Genomic DNA, 16,573 nt, shown 5'->3' on the forward strand with positions numbered 1-16,573 from the left:
GCTGCTGCTCTCTTATTCTGGCTGCTGCTTGCGTGCGCTCCTTGTACGGCGATCTTCCGCAAATTGGCGGCCATAAGCATTGCAAAATTATCTCGTCGCTGTCTTTTCCATCCGGACAGCAGACAGTAGACAGCCTGGAATGAGGAAAGGGGAAGGTGGAGATCGGAGAGGAGGTTGCCAAGACACAAGGCAACACTTTTCGACTTTGTCCATTCTGAATACAAGTCCAACAAAAATATTCCACAAAATGTCTCGCAGTCTGACAGCCAAACTCTGTTTCTTTTTATACCCTGTATTAATTGAGCAGTAGCTAAAAGGGATATTAGAGAGTGGAGAGTAGAGGTATGTTTATTAATTAATTAATTATTAATTCAGAATAATCAATAAGTTAATTGAGTTTTTTAAGTGGACATCGTGATAGAAAAGCTTTGAATTTTCTTTAATTATTTTAAAATATTTCTGTATATTCATAGATTTTTTTGCGACAACAAAGCTTTGAATGTTCTTTAATTATTTTAAAATATTTTTGTACACGGATAGATTTTTTGTTTACAAAAAAGTTGGGAAAAGATTTCTTATTATAAATTGCATTTAAATTCTTTCGTCGTGCTAATTATTTTTATACGAAATTATTATTGAAATATCTTGTATACATAAAATTTTTTTATTGTTGTTCACAGAAATATAAAAAAATATATTTTATATATGAAATTATATTATTGTGGATCGCGCAAATATTAAACAAGAATATTTTACTTTACATTTCTCTTTTTTTTGCTGCTATCCTGATAATTAGCTATGTAGCTTGCGTTGTTGACTTGGTACTCCAAATTTTACAATGTTATTTTGATTATCATTACAAATAAATTTTAGGTCATACAAAATACTAAAGTTAATTTACTTCTTATTCATTCAATTAACAATATTTTATAGGAATACAATTTTGTGCTATGTTTTGCGTAGAGTAAGATGAATTTCGAATGATACTGCTGGTTTTTTACCTTTATTCAAATGAAAACTACTATTTATATTTTAGTAGAGTCGAAGGCCCCCAGTAGCCAGTACACTCTTCTCTCTTAAATATAGTATTAAATACTAGATTTAATACAATAAAATAAAAAAATATATATTTTAGCAATACAATTTTCCATTTCATATATAAATCAAACTTTTCCATACCATTAAAGTGATTACAGAAGCTACACAGAATGAAAAGAACCAAAATCAAGGGAATTCCAGCATTTTCGATCCATAAAATTTTACATAAAGTCTACTTTTGAATACTTGAAATAATAATGCGAATTAAGCATACAAATCTTGATTTAAGATTGTTTCAACCACAAAATCTTTCAATATTGTTCTTTTTAAGATCGAAAAAATTTTAAATCATAATTTTTTTAATCTCGATTTTATTCTCTCTACTAACTTGCATAATGTGGTTATATAAGTATTTTTTATATGATAAAGGCAATAAGTGTACTAATAAATTGGCCAATAATAAGTAGCCATGCAATTTTATAGTGACGTATAGTCCTATATCGACTTCAATTTACTTAGCATATTCCCCTACCATTTTTATAAAAACCATTTGCACTATTAATTTGCAGATACTCCTTAAAAGATATTATATCTTCAAGTTGATAGAAAGAGATGCGAAGATACAGCTCACCAAATAATTTGACAAAGTCGTTGATCGTTGTGCATGACGCTGCATTTAATGCGCATTATTAATAATAACAAAGCACATTAATGTTTAAATATGTTGAAGCAAAAAAAAGAAGTTAATGGTTGAATTGATGAGTTGTGCACAAAAGTTTCTCCGCAAATTGCAAAAAGCTGAGCTTTACATTTGAGCATTTGTAATTTCCCATAGATGACCAGAGGGGGCAAGTTCCGCTTCGCTTGGCCATTATAAGACGCTTAGTGGGCGAGGCAATATTGTGAGAAGAAGGAAGAAAAGATGGAGAGAAGGAAAAACAACAACAATTGATATCGATATGAAAGGAAATGCGGCAAGTGTGGCGAATGCAATAAAAGGCTTAGACGGGCAGCAAATGAAAGAAAATCTCCGCTATTGAAGCGAAATGTGAGGGAGAGAGCGAATGAGTAAGGGAAAGAGAGAGCGAGAAAGGGAGATAGCTGCCGCTTAGTGTCAAAATATTTATGCACACACAGCAAGACTTCCTGTAGGCGATCGATCGATGCTCTTGTAACGATCTCGATCGGCAAGATGACTTAACGTTTTAGCCGTGGGATATCTAAGGCAACTTAGTGTGTGTGTGTGCTGTTGTGTGTGTGTGCTAGTGTGTGTGTGTGTGCACTCTTTGATGCAATTCAGGCGCGCCGACAGCAGGAAAAACACTTTCCCCCAGGTAGAAAAAGGCTCAGACACTGCCCATTGGCTGAGCTCTTGTAAGTGACCATTTAAGAAAAAGATCGAGAAGAGTAAGAGAGATGGAAAGAGAGGCTGCAAGACCCATTAATTTTGCCATTGTCAGACAATATATAATCTACTTAGGGCATTGTGTGTCCTTCTTGGATGCAGCTCCTTCCAATGTCCTGTGTGTTGTGTGTTGTGTGTGTTGCCTGTCACAACAATTATGTCGGCATTTGCTCAAACGCGCCTGAAAATGTCAAAAAAAAGGAGTTTTTTATTGACTTTTTATGTTGTTAACTGACCGACATAATGCCCAGTTTTGTGGGTGATTACCACAAAAGGTTGCCAGTTGCCAGTTGCCTTTTGGGTGGTCCACAAGCTGGAGAACAAGTGTCGGCATCTCAGCTCTTTGCTCTGATCTTCACACAACAACATGTGCGCCCCATGATATATGACTTGTAATTGTAGCTGTGGGTGATTGCGACTTCGATTGCGACTGCGAGTTGAGAATTGAGAACTGAGCACTAAACACTGAGAGCTATTTGCGCTTGTTAACATTGTGGCTAAACATTTGTAAGCAAAAGTTGGCTGCAAGTGTTGAGGCGACAAAACGAATCGCAGCTGCGAGTCACAGCTCGATCAATCGATCCTCCCATCCTCGATCCTCAATTCTCAATCGTCGACGACAATCAGCAGCAACAAACAACCAACAACGAGCAGTGAACAACAAACAACGAGCAACCATCAACAGCAGCAGCAGCAGCAGCAACTGGCAGCAGCAGCAACATCCCAACAGCAGCCACAGCAACTGTTGTGTTGTAGTCAGCGACAAATGCCTCGGAACAATACAATAAATATCGGACAGGCAACTGAGCAACTGGGCAAACAGCAGACAACAAAAGTAAGAAGTTGATGGCAGTTGAAACTGTGTTCGACTGCAACATACCGGGCACTAAATTAAGGTTGGTTTTCTTTATAAATGGTAAATATTTATAATGATAGTTTACTATCATACTGCAATATATCGGGCACTTAAATAAATTTGGGTTTAATTTTTAAATGCTTAATAGCAAATGATACTTATACTTAAGTTTTATTTATGCTTGTAAAACTAATTTTCTAAATTTAATATATTGTTTTGTTTTCATAAATTTGTATTAATTTGTTAATGATAAACCATAATTCTGAGGGTTAAGGTTTTATATATCCTTGTAAACCTTATTTTGAAAATCCGCTACATTTGTTAATTAGTTGTTAGTTGGATGAAAAATATTTGACAACTTTTGAAGCTGCAATGTATCGAAATTCATTAAATTGCAAAATATAAATATAAATTTAGTGAAGTCACGACCCAAAAAATCGTAATCACACAAAGAAACCCATTTTTATTTATTTTATTTTTATTACATTATTCTTTTTATATTCTAGCCAAAAAAAAAATGTTTAATTAAAGCAAAAACGAGAAATATGTATGCTTAATAGTGACTTGTTTTTGGTATTTTTTATATATCTATTTTTAATTGATTGTTACCCCAAGCAGTTAGTTTATCCTTTCTAACAAAATTTCGACCATTTTAAAATCGTTTTGATATCGCATTGCTAAATAAAAATTGTACATTCTATACTACAAATTTGTTCGTATATCATTTATACATATATTTTTTATTTATTGTAACTTAATGTGCACAAAATAAGACAATAAAGGAACTTAACGTAACGATCCCTTTTTCGATTTACGATCCCTAAGCAATGTCTAAAATTGTATTTTCTTTATGTAAATGTGTTCATAAATACCATTAAGATTAGTGAGATACTGGCTTATCAATTGGGATGATCATATGCTACTTAATAAAATCTCAAGTAATTAAAAAATATGGCTCTTTTGAAAAATTAAAATTTTCGCATTGAGAATATTTCTTGAATCTTTTTAAATTGAAATTGAATGAAAGGTGAAATGTACAATTTGTAGCAGCATTCTTAGCATAATAATGGAGTCATTAAATTTATCACTGTCAGCTCTAAAGTTGTAGGATATCTGTACTAAGTGTTTATATAGAACAACAAAGGATATATAGACGTATGAAGATAAATATTAATATAATAAGCGCTGCTCTTAAACGTGCAAAAGTGAATACTTTGATTTTTTTAAAATAAAAAATAATTAAAAATGTAAACAATTTGTTATTTCAAGTCTGGTTCGTTTTACAAAATTAATAAATCAAAGCGATTGATATTTTTTACGAGTCTTACATCACCTTCAAGTCAGAAGTAAAAAATATGTGTACACATGTGTCTAAGCGCTGCTTTTATCTAAATACGGCCAACAAATTAGTAAACTTATTCATTTCCTTTAAGAGATTTAAATGTGCTCTATTTTATAGTTAGGTGAAGCTAAAATCCATAACATTTTTTTTTACCTGTTATGGTCATCAAATATTACATCCTTCCAGTGTAGAGTTGCCGGGTATAAGCAGCTTCAACGATCAGCGATCGCCACCATGACAGGAGCTGTCTTCGAGGAGGAGACAAGGAGAGAGCGAAAGAGAGTGGGACAGAGAAACAGACAGAGAGAGAGGGTGCGACAAAGGGTTAGCTGAGCTCGATGCTATCAACGCATTGAGCATTGAATTACAGTCACACATAAACTGAAACTGAAACCGATATCGAAGCAACAACAGAAAGAGCAACAGGAACCGAACTTCGAGTTGTAGTCGGAGTTGGAGTTGAAGTTGGAATTGGAGTTGGAGTTGGGGGTTCAGTAGGAGTCTTGTATCGAGATCGGTGTCTGTGTCAGCGCTTAAATGCTCATTTAAAGAGATTTACAGTGTATCCCACTTGCATACAAGCCTCCATGGAAGGTCCACATACAAAACAACAGAAAACAACAAAAACTAAAAAGAGAAGCTGATAACGACGCTTTGTTGCATTCAGTTTGCGGTCCATAAAAAACCACAGCAGCAAGCGAGGGTCGCTCATTAACTAATAAGCGACTTAAAGGAATCTTCCATTAAATTTACTACCTTGTAAGCAAAGCAAAACTGTTTGAGCTGCCCTCGGCAATTGGGAGCGTGTAAGTAAATGCAAGTAGATTAATTGCCTCGGTCATTAAATGCGCAGCGATGGCATCTAATGCACGATCAAAGGCCATACATCAACATCACACACAGTATCAGAGAGGAGCAAGGTAAATCAGAGTGGTAAGAGGAAAGAGGGATGAGGATGAGGGATGATGCCTGAGGCAGCGTTTTTGTAGGCGTCGGCAAACATCTTGTTATCCCTCGAGCTGCTCTCAATACAAAGCATAAATCCTGTTGTTGTGACAGCAAAATCGACCGCAGTTGCTCGTACCTGACTCGGACTCGGACTCCTCGCTTTTGACTCTCTGCCTGATATCGATAGCCGATAGCTCGACTCCTGTGCGAGAAGAAGTCAGGCCACACACAAGGATCAAAGGCAAACGCCTTGCGCCTTGCGCCTTGTCGTCGAGTGCATAGAGAAGGAGACTCTAGTCGAAGGTCCTTTTTGAGTCTTTGACTTTGACTTTGACTTTGACCGAAACTAATCATTGTTGCGCCAACAAGAAGTCAATGCAATTGTCTGATGATGTCCTGCTGTGCAACAGCCATGTGTTGTCCATTTGTCCAGTTGCCTCGTCCTCGTCCTGTTTCTCCTTTCTTTGCGATTTGCTACAGACTGCAGACTGCTGTACAGAGTGTTAGCAAGGTGTCCTGTTTTAGTTTTTGCAGCTCGACAAATTAAATTCTCTGCGGTTTTGCGACATGCGGCGTCTGCTGCGGTTTACCAAATGTTTAGTTCATGCCACAGCGATCTCTTTTGTGGCAACAACAACAGCAACAGCAGCAGCAGCAGCAGCAGGAGCATTCTCACGTTCCGCTTTGACTGCCTAATTGCGGCGCTTTTTCGCTTTAAACGTAATTAAAGCATAGTGACTTTTTGGCCAGGCCAAAGTGAACACTAATTAGATTGCCAGCTTTCAGCTAAAGCTTTCCATATTTGGCAGTCGATAGTCGGTAGTCGACAATCGTCTTGGCATCGTTTGTTTAATGGTGTAGATTGTTGCACGCTGACAATTCAACCAAACGAATGAAAGAAACGAACGACATTTGGCCATGCCAAGCCAATTGGCTTTGGAATTGCCTTTGGAATTGGCAATTGGCAATTGCCAATCGCAGTGCTGAAGACAACTTACAACTTACAGCTTCGCTTTGCTTTGCCAATTGGCAGCTGCATTTGGCTTTGAGAATGTCGCGCCTATGCTCCCATTAAGTAGATGCTAAATTGTCTCTCCCACAAAACTCACAAGCTTTGCACAACTTCAACTTGCTGCAGTGGAATGTGTTGGCCAATTGTGGCAGCCAAATTTGGTCTAATCAAATGCCAGATTGCGACTGTTATCAATCTTGGTCAGGTGAGCACTTCATCTACGCTAATCAGCTGCTTTGGCATAGATCTATTTGCCATTTGCTCCACACTGATCAGCGATAACTCTGATATGCATCTCAAGACTTTGCCACATTTTAATGCGTAATTTCAGTGATTTTAATTAGCGAAAATCTGTTGGCAATATAATGTCAAACGCGGTCTGACATAGTTTACCATATAGTTGACATTTTAATTTAAGTCAATGCAAACGATTCTTGGATAAAACCCCTCATCACTTAATGAAGTATTTCAATGCAATTTAAGTGATTTTAACAACCTGAAATTTTAAAGAAATTGATGGCCAAATTAAATTTAATCCAATTTATACTCTAATTTTAAAATTTAGTTTAAGGCATACAAAAGTAGCTCATTTATTTTAGCAATTAACTTTGTAATATATATTTAAAATCATCTCATATAACAACAAAGAAATACTTTGAAAGAGAGCAAACTTAGTGTAGAATATCATATGCCAAAATTACAATTATTCTTTGAGTCTAACAAATAAAACATATATATTTTATAAATTAATAATTTAGTAATTTTAATTAGCGTTAATCTTGTGCCAATATAATGTCAAAGTTGGTCCGATTTACCACATTAAAGAATGCAATAAACAAACAGTGAAATATATTTTTTGACATTACTAATCTAATTGTTAGATTAAACACTCGTTATTCAAAGAAATATAATATTTTAAAGCAATTTTGGCTAACGAAAATTTATTGGCAATGACATAATGTGAATCTGGATTCAAGTAAAATTAATTTAAAATGCGAGTTGCAGAAATAAAAAAATAATCAATTCTTTATATAATGTTAATCATCTTTTTGTCATTGATTAATAGTTAAAGAAACTTCTTAGTAATTAATTAAATTCGTAAAGATTTAAACCTGCGAAATGTATGATTATTACAAGTTTTAATTGCACTTGAAGAAATACAAAAATAGTGAACACTGGGGGAACATTTTCTAAAGTAATGTTGTTTCATCATTCAATGAAGTATTACTGGAGAATTTTAACTAATGAAAATTGATTGCTACAGCGAATAAGGTGGTAAGTAAATTTATCAATTTAAGTTATTTATCAATTTAAGTTAAATACAAGAGCGAAACAGTGTGATAATGTTATCAAAATATACTTACAGTTTTACCGCAAAAATACTGAAATATGCAAAAGTCCGTATTGGGTAAATATCGTTGAAGCACTACATTAAAAATACGGCACAGAGGTCAAAATATACCTAAATGTCAGCCAAAGCAGCAAAGACAATGCGTAATTTATCATACAGAAGTATTAAATAACTTTTACAATTTTTATTTGATCGCAATCAAAATCTCAGGAAAATATACTATAATTATTATTATCCCATACCATCAAAATTTTACTCTAGCTTCAAATTCCTTTGATTTGCGGAGGCAACAAATTTAAAACAAACTTGATCTACGTGCAAACATGAGTGCTGTCTGAATTTATAGCCCGATTTCTTATAATCTCTGAGATCTAAGTGTTCCTCACTTATCTCTTATAGTCACTGAAAGTGCTCCAATCCTATATTGTCTCGGCTGTTGTTTCTTTTCAAGAAATAAACTTTTCTGCAGGCAGAGAATTCCCTTCTACCGTTTTTGGGGTACACAAATACACAAAAAATGAGTACCTTAATATTAGTTATACAACTGATATCATTATCATTATGTTAGGCGACAGTATCGTAAGTATCCTCTTGCCAATCAATGCGACAGAAGTTTTATATTCTATTACTATTTTATGCTTTTGCTTATTATTATATTATATGCATAAGCTGTTCATAATTATGTTACTGCACATCTAATCTTTATTTCTGATCTGCAAGTTCTTTGAAAACAAGCTGCAACTGTATCTGTAGCTGTCTGTAGCTCAGCTGCTGTCAAGTGTGTATCTTATCAAAAATAGATATGTAGTTAAATCTGTTATTAATCTCTGTCAAGTGAGCACTTCATCTGCGTGAAAAACTCATGTGATCGTAGCTAAAAGACTTGCTTTTGAAGATCACTCACTGAGGAGGATCACTTAATCGATTTAAAGCGCCCGCAAACAACGTTTTTGAACCAATGGCCGCAAACAAAAAAAAACAAGTAGAATATGAGCAGAGTAGAAATTGCATGGTTATCAGCGCCAATCAAAGTGAAGTTAAGACCGCAGTTGGAGTCGGAGTTGGAAGAGTTTTGCAGCCATGCAGCGATCGGTTTGCCGCTTAAATGCAAAATTAAAACATAAATCGTGCGCGCCATTATGGTTATTACACTGCAACTAGCCGCAGGGACTCGACGAGGCAGGTTGAGGAGGCGTGATTGAGTGGGGGCAAGCAGAGCACACACCTGAGATAGGAAGAGGGGGAAAAGAGAGGGGGGAGGATTGCTGGTAAATTGCACTCGAAGTACGCAGAAAATGATCGCTCGATCAAATTGAAGATTGCGGCTCAGGATGCATTCAAAGAGCTCTGGGCAAAGCAAAGTCATAAACTGCTGCATTATAGGCGAGTATGAGTGTGATCCCCCCCTTTCTCTTCCCCTTCACCCAACACATATCTCAGCTATGGCGGCATCAAGCATTCTTATTATCCAGCCAAAGGCCAAAGAGGGGAGCACTCGACTCTTCACTTCCCGCTCTTAAATTGCAATGATTTAATACAAGAAATTGCAAATGAAGACTCACTCACTCACTCGCCTTTTTAAGGGGCGTGGCTGGCTTGGCCCTTGGCCCCAACAACAACAACTGCAACAGCAACAACATCGAATGGAAAGAGCAAAGAGCAGAGACCATTTCAATGCGTAGATCACGTGCTTATTAAATAATTTATTTAAGCACCCAATTCAATTTAATAAAAATGTAGCCACAGCAACTAAAACAACAACTAAAACAAGCTCAACTACAAGTCTCTCCCTCTTTTCGTCCCTCGCTTCTTCGTATGGAGAAGCCAAGTTGGCCAAGTCAAGTTCCTAATTGCAATGCGAGTGCAAGTAACTTATAAAAAATACCCTTTGAATTACATGTTTACGAGGTGTATAAGCAATTATTATATCGCTGAATTTTCCGACGGAGATAAACGTCCAGAAAATTTAAAATATGAACCTAGACAAATAAATTTCATTAATCTATTCATTTAACAATACATTAATTAACAATAAATTTAAAAAGGGGTCTTTAGTGTCGGTTTAAATAAAATTAGCATTGACTTTATATAACAAAGGATTTCTAAAATGTATAAAATAAATTTAATGTGTGAATATAATATTTAAGAATAAATACAGTTCATCATGGTTTATATATTATGATGTATTTATGTATGTATTATTACTATAATATGCCAGAACTATATGCACTTAGTCATTTTTTAAAAGTTGTGAACAAAAATATGTAAACAGGTAATCGTTCATTTCCTTCATAAATTAAGGCTGCAAGTCATAGAAATATATTTAATTATATATATTTAATTATTTATTTAAAGTCGAAATATATGGAAAAGGTAAATATAATTAATTTAAATACATTGCAAATAATACATAAATAATTAAAAAAAAATATATATATTATATCGAAACTAAATTGAAAACTTAAGAAATATGAATACTTTAACTTAAATCAAATAGAAATGTTCATAACAAATGAAATGCCTTAAACAAAATTTTGTTTTTAATAACAATTATATAAATTCTGAAAAAAAAAAATTTAACTTATGGAATAGATATAGGCAATAAAATCTATTCTGCCAGTTTGATTTCAGCCTATTTATAGAATTTATATAATTGGTTTTAAAAGATACACGTTTTTTAAAAGCTTATATATTTCATACAAATTTATAAATTCTATTCTATAAATTATGCAATTTTTATTGAAAGATTGAATGTTGTATATTTTCTCTAGTGAAAATCAAAAGAATTTATATTTTCTCAATTGAATTAATATATCACGGAAAAAGAAAATATAATAAACAGCACGAAGGTCTCAGTTGCTCTGAATACATATTGTACTATAGAATTAATTCTAATTATTAATAATAAATAAATAAATATTAAAAAAAAAATCAATTTTCAATTTCAAATTTATTTTAGTGTCTTAAAGCAATATTCTTCAAATTGCGATATTCTACTGACATTTGAAATGCACCTTTAAATTATTCAGTATCCGCATAAATATTCTAAGTGGTTTATCTTTAGCTTGTCATATTATATTGCAGTTATAAATTTACATTATTCTGATCTTCTTTAAGAGGTTGATCCTCTTGCTTCTGCTTCACTTGTGATGTGCAAAATTTAATCCTCATTTCTTCTTGGCTTACCTTGTTGACAAATCTGATTGCGATTGCCTTGAATAGAGGAGATTACATTTAGCTGGGTCATAAAATCAATGGAATTATAGGGTATGTTGTAGTCTTATCCAAATTGCAGTTAATTAACTGCTGTCTGGCATTTTTCTTCATCTTTTTTTTTTTTTTTTTGTTTGTGGTCTGGTGCTCTTCGCGATGGGCAATTTAAAAAGCCGGCAATGTCAGGCTTGTTTTGGCTTTACATCTTTGCATTCTTCTATGCAATTAGCTGGGAGGCAGCCAAAAAGGGGCGTGGTCCACTTTGTACGCGTTTTTCATTTGCCTGCTTAAGTGGTTGACTACGTGTTGTGTTGTCTTGTGTTGCATTGAATGATGCATCTTGTCTTCCTCGCACTTGGCCATTAATTTAATGGTTTAATTGCTGCTGCGATCTTGGCTCTTTGGCTAAATTGCATACCGTGACTTTTAATATTCATCAGCTCCACGCCAGTTCTCTCCCTCACTCAGTCTCGCTCTCTATCTCTCTTTCTCTCTGATCAGTCTCATCATCATCAGCAGAGACAGGCTTTTCAATTTGCCAATTTATGTCTTCATAAAGTTGTTTACTGCAGCTGCCTTCGCTTCCCTTTTTTTTTTTGTCCAACCTGATTTTCCTATTTTTCAAAGGCGAACGTGACTCAGTTGCTATTCTCATTTAGTGTTTTTTCGTGACGTTCATAAAAAAAAAGGAAAAAGAGTTCAGCTATGTTATACAATACATATTGTGATGTAAGCCTTTTGTTTCGATTACATCATAGCAAATGAAATATTCATAATATTCGCATATAATTACAACGGCAATTGACATTAGAAATGACACATAAATTGCAATTAAATGTCGTTTATCAAAGCAATTGACATTCAATGAACTTTTCAAGCGGAAATCGAGGTATCCAAAAAAACAATAATTCCAATTCGATTCGATTCGAATCGCAAAAAAATAATAATAATTTCCTGCTGAGCAAATAATGCGCCTCTCGGTTTCGAGAGTCTGTTGCTTTGCTTTGTGGCCCACGGCCAAATGGCCAACAAATTGCAAGTTGCAACAACGCAAAAACACAACAAACACGCCCACAACAACAGCAACAATATCGTCTTCAGCCATAAGACTCGAACTGAAGCTGAAGCTGAGATGGAGACTGAAGCTGAGGCTGTGGCTGATCAGTTGGCCAATCAATATCGTAAAATGCAATTTATGATTTGTTGCTGTGATTTCTAAAACAAATAAAAAAGCGAAACTCCAAGATGGGGGCATGCAACAAGCCGCATGCAACGGCCAAGCAGCAGCGGCAGCCGCATCACCAAAAGTTATGGCACAATTTTCACATCATTTTTCCGCCCGTTCCCGCGCCGATAACTGAGTTATGGTGCAACTTGGGGCAACCTGTTCCTGCCCCCACTGCCACAAGACACAAGCCAAGCGACTGAAACAGCAACAACAACAGCAACATCAACAACAACAGCGACGCCAGCACGTAAAATAATTTAGCCAGCATTTAACCTTAGTTTTTCGCATAGCCAACTGATATCCTGCATGATTTTGTTAGACGGGTATGATAGAGCATTTAAATTTGATAGGAAAAGCTGGCTAAATTATTTTTTATTCTGTTTATTTACTGATTATATTTAATAAATTTTTGTTTGCTTCATTTCTAATTCAAATATTAAATATATTTGAACTTTCTTTTTTTCTAAACTTGATTGTTTATTTATTACATTGTTGCTACATATTCTAATAGAATTGTTCATTAATATTAAATATATCTGCATATCTGTTTTCCAAAATTTATTGTTTATTTATTACATTTGCTTATTTATTCACTTATTTAGTTAATTTATTAAATATTATAAAAATGAACGAAATGAATATTATAGCTGAACGAAATCTTGTTTTCAATCTGATTTTTATGTCGCAAAAAATAAATAAAATAATTATAAATAATAAAATATTCTTGAACCAAATTTTTAATAAGACATTTTTAATTTAAAAACTAAAACTTAGCATAAAAATCTTGATTTAAGATTTTTTCAACCTAAAAATTTTATTTCGGGTTTTTATTTAAGATCGGAAAAATTTTAAATCATGATTTGTAATATACTTTTCAATCTAGTTTTTTTCAGTCTGTGTAAATATTCCGAATTTTTAGTAATTTGGTTTTGAGTCAAATGTATGTTATTTCGCAACAACTAAATGAAATAATAATAATAAATAAAACATTCTCAGAGTCGATGGGGTTAGTAGCTAACACTCCCTTTATTTAGTTATTATATTATTTTTTATAATAATTAACATTTAAATAAATAAATAATAAAACATTCTTTAAGCAAGATTTTAATCTTTAAATAAGATGCTTTAAGTCTTAAAATGTTTATCTTGATTTACAATATTTTTAACCTGAAAATCTAATTTATTTATTTTAAGATCAAAACGTAAATCAAGATTTGTACTTTTCAATCTAGATTTTTTTCTTTGCGTAAATATTCAGAATTAATTGTTACTAATTTGGTTTTGGCATTCTAAATTAATTATTACTTTAATTTTGATAAGAAAGTAATTGCGTTTTCTTTTACTTTTTACAAACGTTGTTTATTTAAGTATTTAATTTCAAAATTTATTTAATTATTTTATCACTATCATTGACATTTTGGAATTCTCATTACTTTAATTTTGATAAAAAGATAATTGCGTTTTCTTTAACATTTTTAAAACGTTGTTCATTTAAGTTTTTTTGATCAAACTTTATTTTATGACGGTCATTGGCAGATGATAAAAAAATGGAATAGCTAATCACAAAAAGGAATTGAATTATTACAACAGTTACTAAAATCATTAAATTGCTGATCCACTTTTAAAGCTTAGAAAGTATTTTTCATTTATTGAAGGTTTGAAGAGGAATCTTAATTATTTGCTATTGGCATTTGTTGAAATATTTTTATAGTGTATGTTCTAAGTATAGACATTAAAAAATAACAACCAATTAACATAGTAAATAAGGAAGAAAAGTGTATTTTACCATTTCGCCATTAAACTATTTTATCATTTTAACCCTTTCAACATTAATCTATTCAACTGTCAAACTAAAGTGTGTCTTAGTACAACAAATGCTTTACTTTTTCACTAGCTAAGAGGTATCTTGAAGTCGATCACACTCGACTTATACGCATCCATTATGTTGAAATATTTTTATATTGTGTTTTCGAAGTATAGCCATCAAAAAATAACATACAATTAGCATAGTAAATAAGGAAGTAAAGTGTATTTTACCATTTACCATCTAATAGTATTTATTTTATATTCACATTTAACTAAAAAATTAAAGTGTGTCTTAGTACAGCAAATGCTTTGTCTTTTCACTAGCTTAGAGGTATTTTGAAGTCGATCACACTCGACTAATACGCAGCCATTGTGCACTCGGTCCGAGCGTTGATTATGATGAAGTTGTGCGCAATTTGTTGGCCGTCTGTTGCTGCTTGAAAACGCCAAAAGGCACAACGGAAATTGGAGAAGAAGTGAGATGCCTCAGCCTCGGAGTAGGAGCAGAAGATGGCGTAAGGAGGGGGAGAGGGAGGAAGGAGAAGGGGAAGGAGGAGAAGGAAGCGTCGGGGCAACAGTTGCCTTGTCTGGTTGTTAAGCCAAGTGCTCGTCTTTGGTCTCAGTCTCGCTTTTGGTTTTGGCTCTGAGCTCGAACTCATGTGGAAGATCGCTTAATTGGCCTGACTGCAGCTTGGCATAAATGAAAAGTTCTGGCCACAAAATGTGCTTAAGCCAGACTTACAACTGTGCAGCTCATTGTTGTTGTTGTTGGTGGTTGTTGTTGTTGCTAGTTGTGGTTGTTGTTGTAAGTGCTTCGCTTTGCCGTTTCGTTGCGCTCGGCGCAAGACTAATTAAATTGGGAACGTGCAAGTTTCGGCCGTGTCCAAAGAGCGCCATAAATAAAACGTTGATAATTCCATCAAGAAACAACAACTTGCAACAACAACTTGCAACAACACCATGAAGCAAGCATATGGGGGCTGTTATCCTAGTGGCACATCTGTGCATATGCTTTGGCTCCGCCCCGGCATTTAGCTGCCAGCCAGACTCCCAGATACATTCCCGCATTTCTATCTCACTCTACTGTTGTTTCTCCCTCTCTCTCTTCCGCTCTTTAAGTGTGTGTGTGTGTGCGCAGGAGCAGCATATGCTGTGAGTGTGGAGAGTTTTCTCCATCCTCCTCAGTCCAAACTGGTTTCGAACTTCGACTTCGACTTCGACAAATTCCCCAACTTCGAAAAGTATCTGAGAGATACTTTCGCATTGCGTCGCTGCTTCACAATTATGACTTAATGTTTGGCATTCGCATGGAAACGTCGCAATTTCCTGTTAAATGATACGTGGCTATTGTTGTGTTTAATTTATGCCACCTTTGCTTTAATATTAGCTTTGTCACGCCTCGCTGCGAGCTCCCCCCCTCTTCACCCCCTCTCGCTCCTCTCTCTCCATCTCTCTTCGGTTCTGCCCTCGAATGGTCTGTTAATTCCACAGTAGCTGCAATCGCTTTTAATTTTTTAATTTCGCCTCTCGCTACCCGCGATCTTTACCTCGCTCCCTCTCTCCCTCTCTCTCTCTCTCTCTCTGTGTGCTCATAAATTATGTGCAACGTTTTCATCTGTAGGAAATGTTGCACGATTAAGAAACTGCCCCAGCTAATTATGCAGTCCAGCTAACTAAGCAAGTCTTTAAGCTGCTGACTTCTATCTTCCACTCTGCAGTCTTCAATCTACAATCTGCAGTCTTCTATCTTCACTCTGCATTCTGCATTCTTCAGTCTTCACTTTGCTGTTGTCTGCTTTTGGTTCTTGGTCCAACTGAAGGTGAAGTTTGCGCTTCGTTGCACACAAATTGCCAGCGGGGGAAAGAGAAGCAGAGAGAGAGAGAGAGAAGCCATCATCATCATCAGCCAGTTTACTTGTGGGAGTCATGAGATAGAGAAGGGGCAGCCAAGGGGGGAAGCGGAGAGGGGGAGTTAACGCTTAGCGCTTTTTAGCCGCTTGTTTGGCGGCGTTGGCCGCAATTTAAGCGATAAAACAAATAATACATTGCACCTACTTATTTGTGCAGTCTTCTTCCCCCTCTCTGCTGTTTGCATTGTTCCACACAGTTGTTGCAACTTGTTGTCGCTTCGTTGCCGTTGTTGTTGTTGCAGCTTGTTTGCTCGTCGTTTTGCAGTCCGTTGTTGATTTGTCTGCGACTCGAGTTGAGATAATGAAAAGGTGTAAAATGTCAGTTTTGTTTGCTTTGCTCCCATTTTGTTGTAATTGTTATGGCTCTTCATTTTGTTTAATGCGCTTGCTTGCTTTTCTGCTTCTACTTATTCTTCCTTTTTTTATTGCAGCTTGTGGCAGGTGCAAGCGCCACAAGTATTTAT

This window comes from Drosophila sulfurigaster, chromosome 3 (assembly GCF_023558435.1).
Source record: "Drosophila sulfurigaster albostrigata strain 15112-1811.04 chromosome 3, ASM2355843v2, whole genome shotgun sequence".
In the NCBI taxonomy this organism is placed as follows: Eukaryota; Metazoa; Arthropoda; class Insecta; order Diptera; family Drosophilidae; genus Drosophila; species Drosophila sulfurigaster.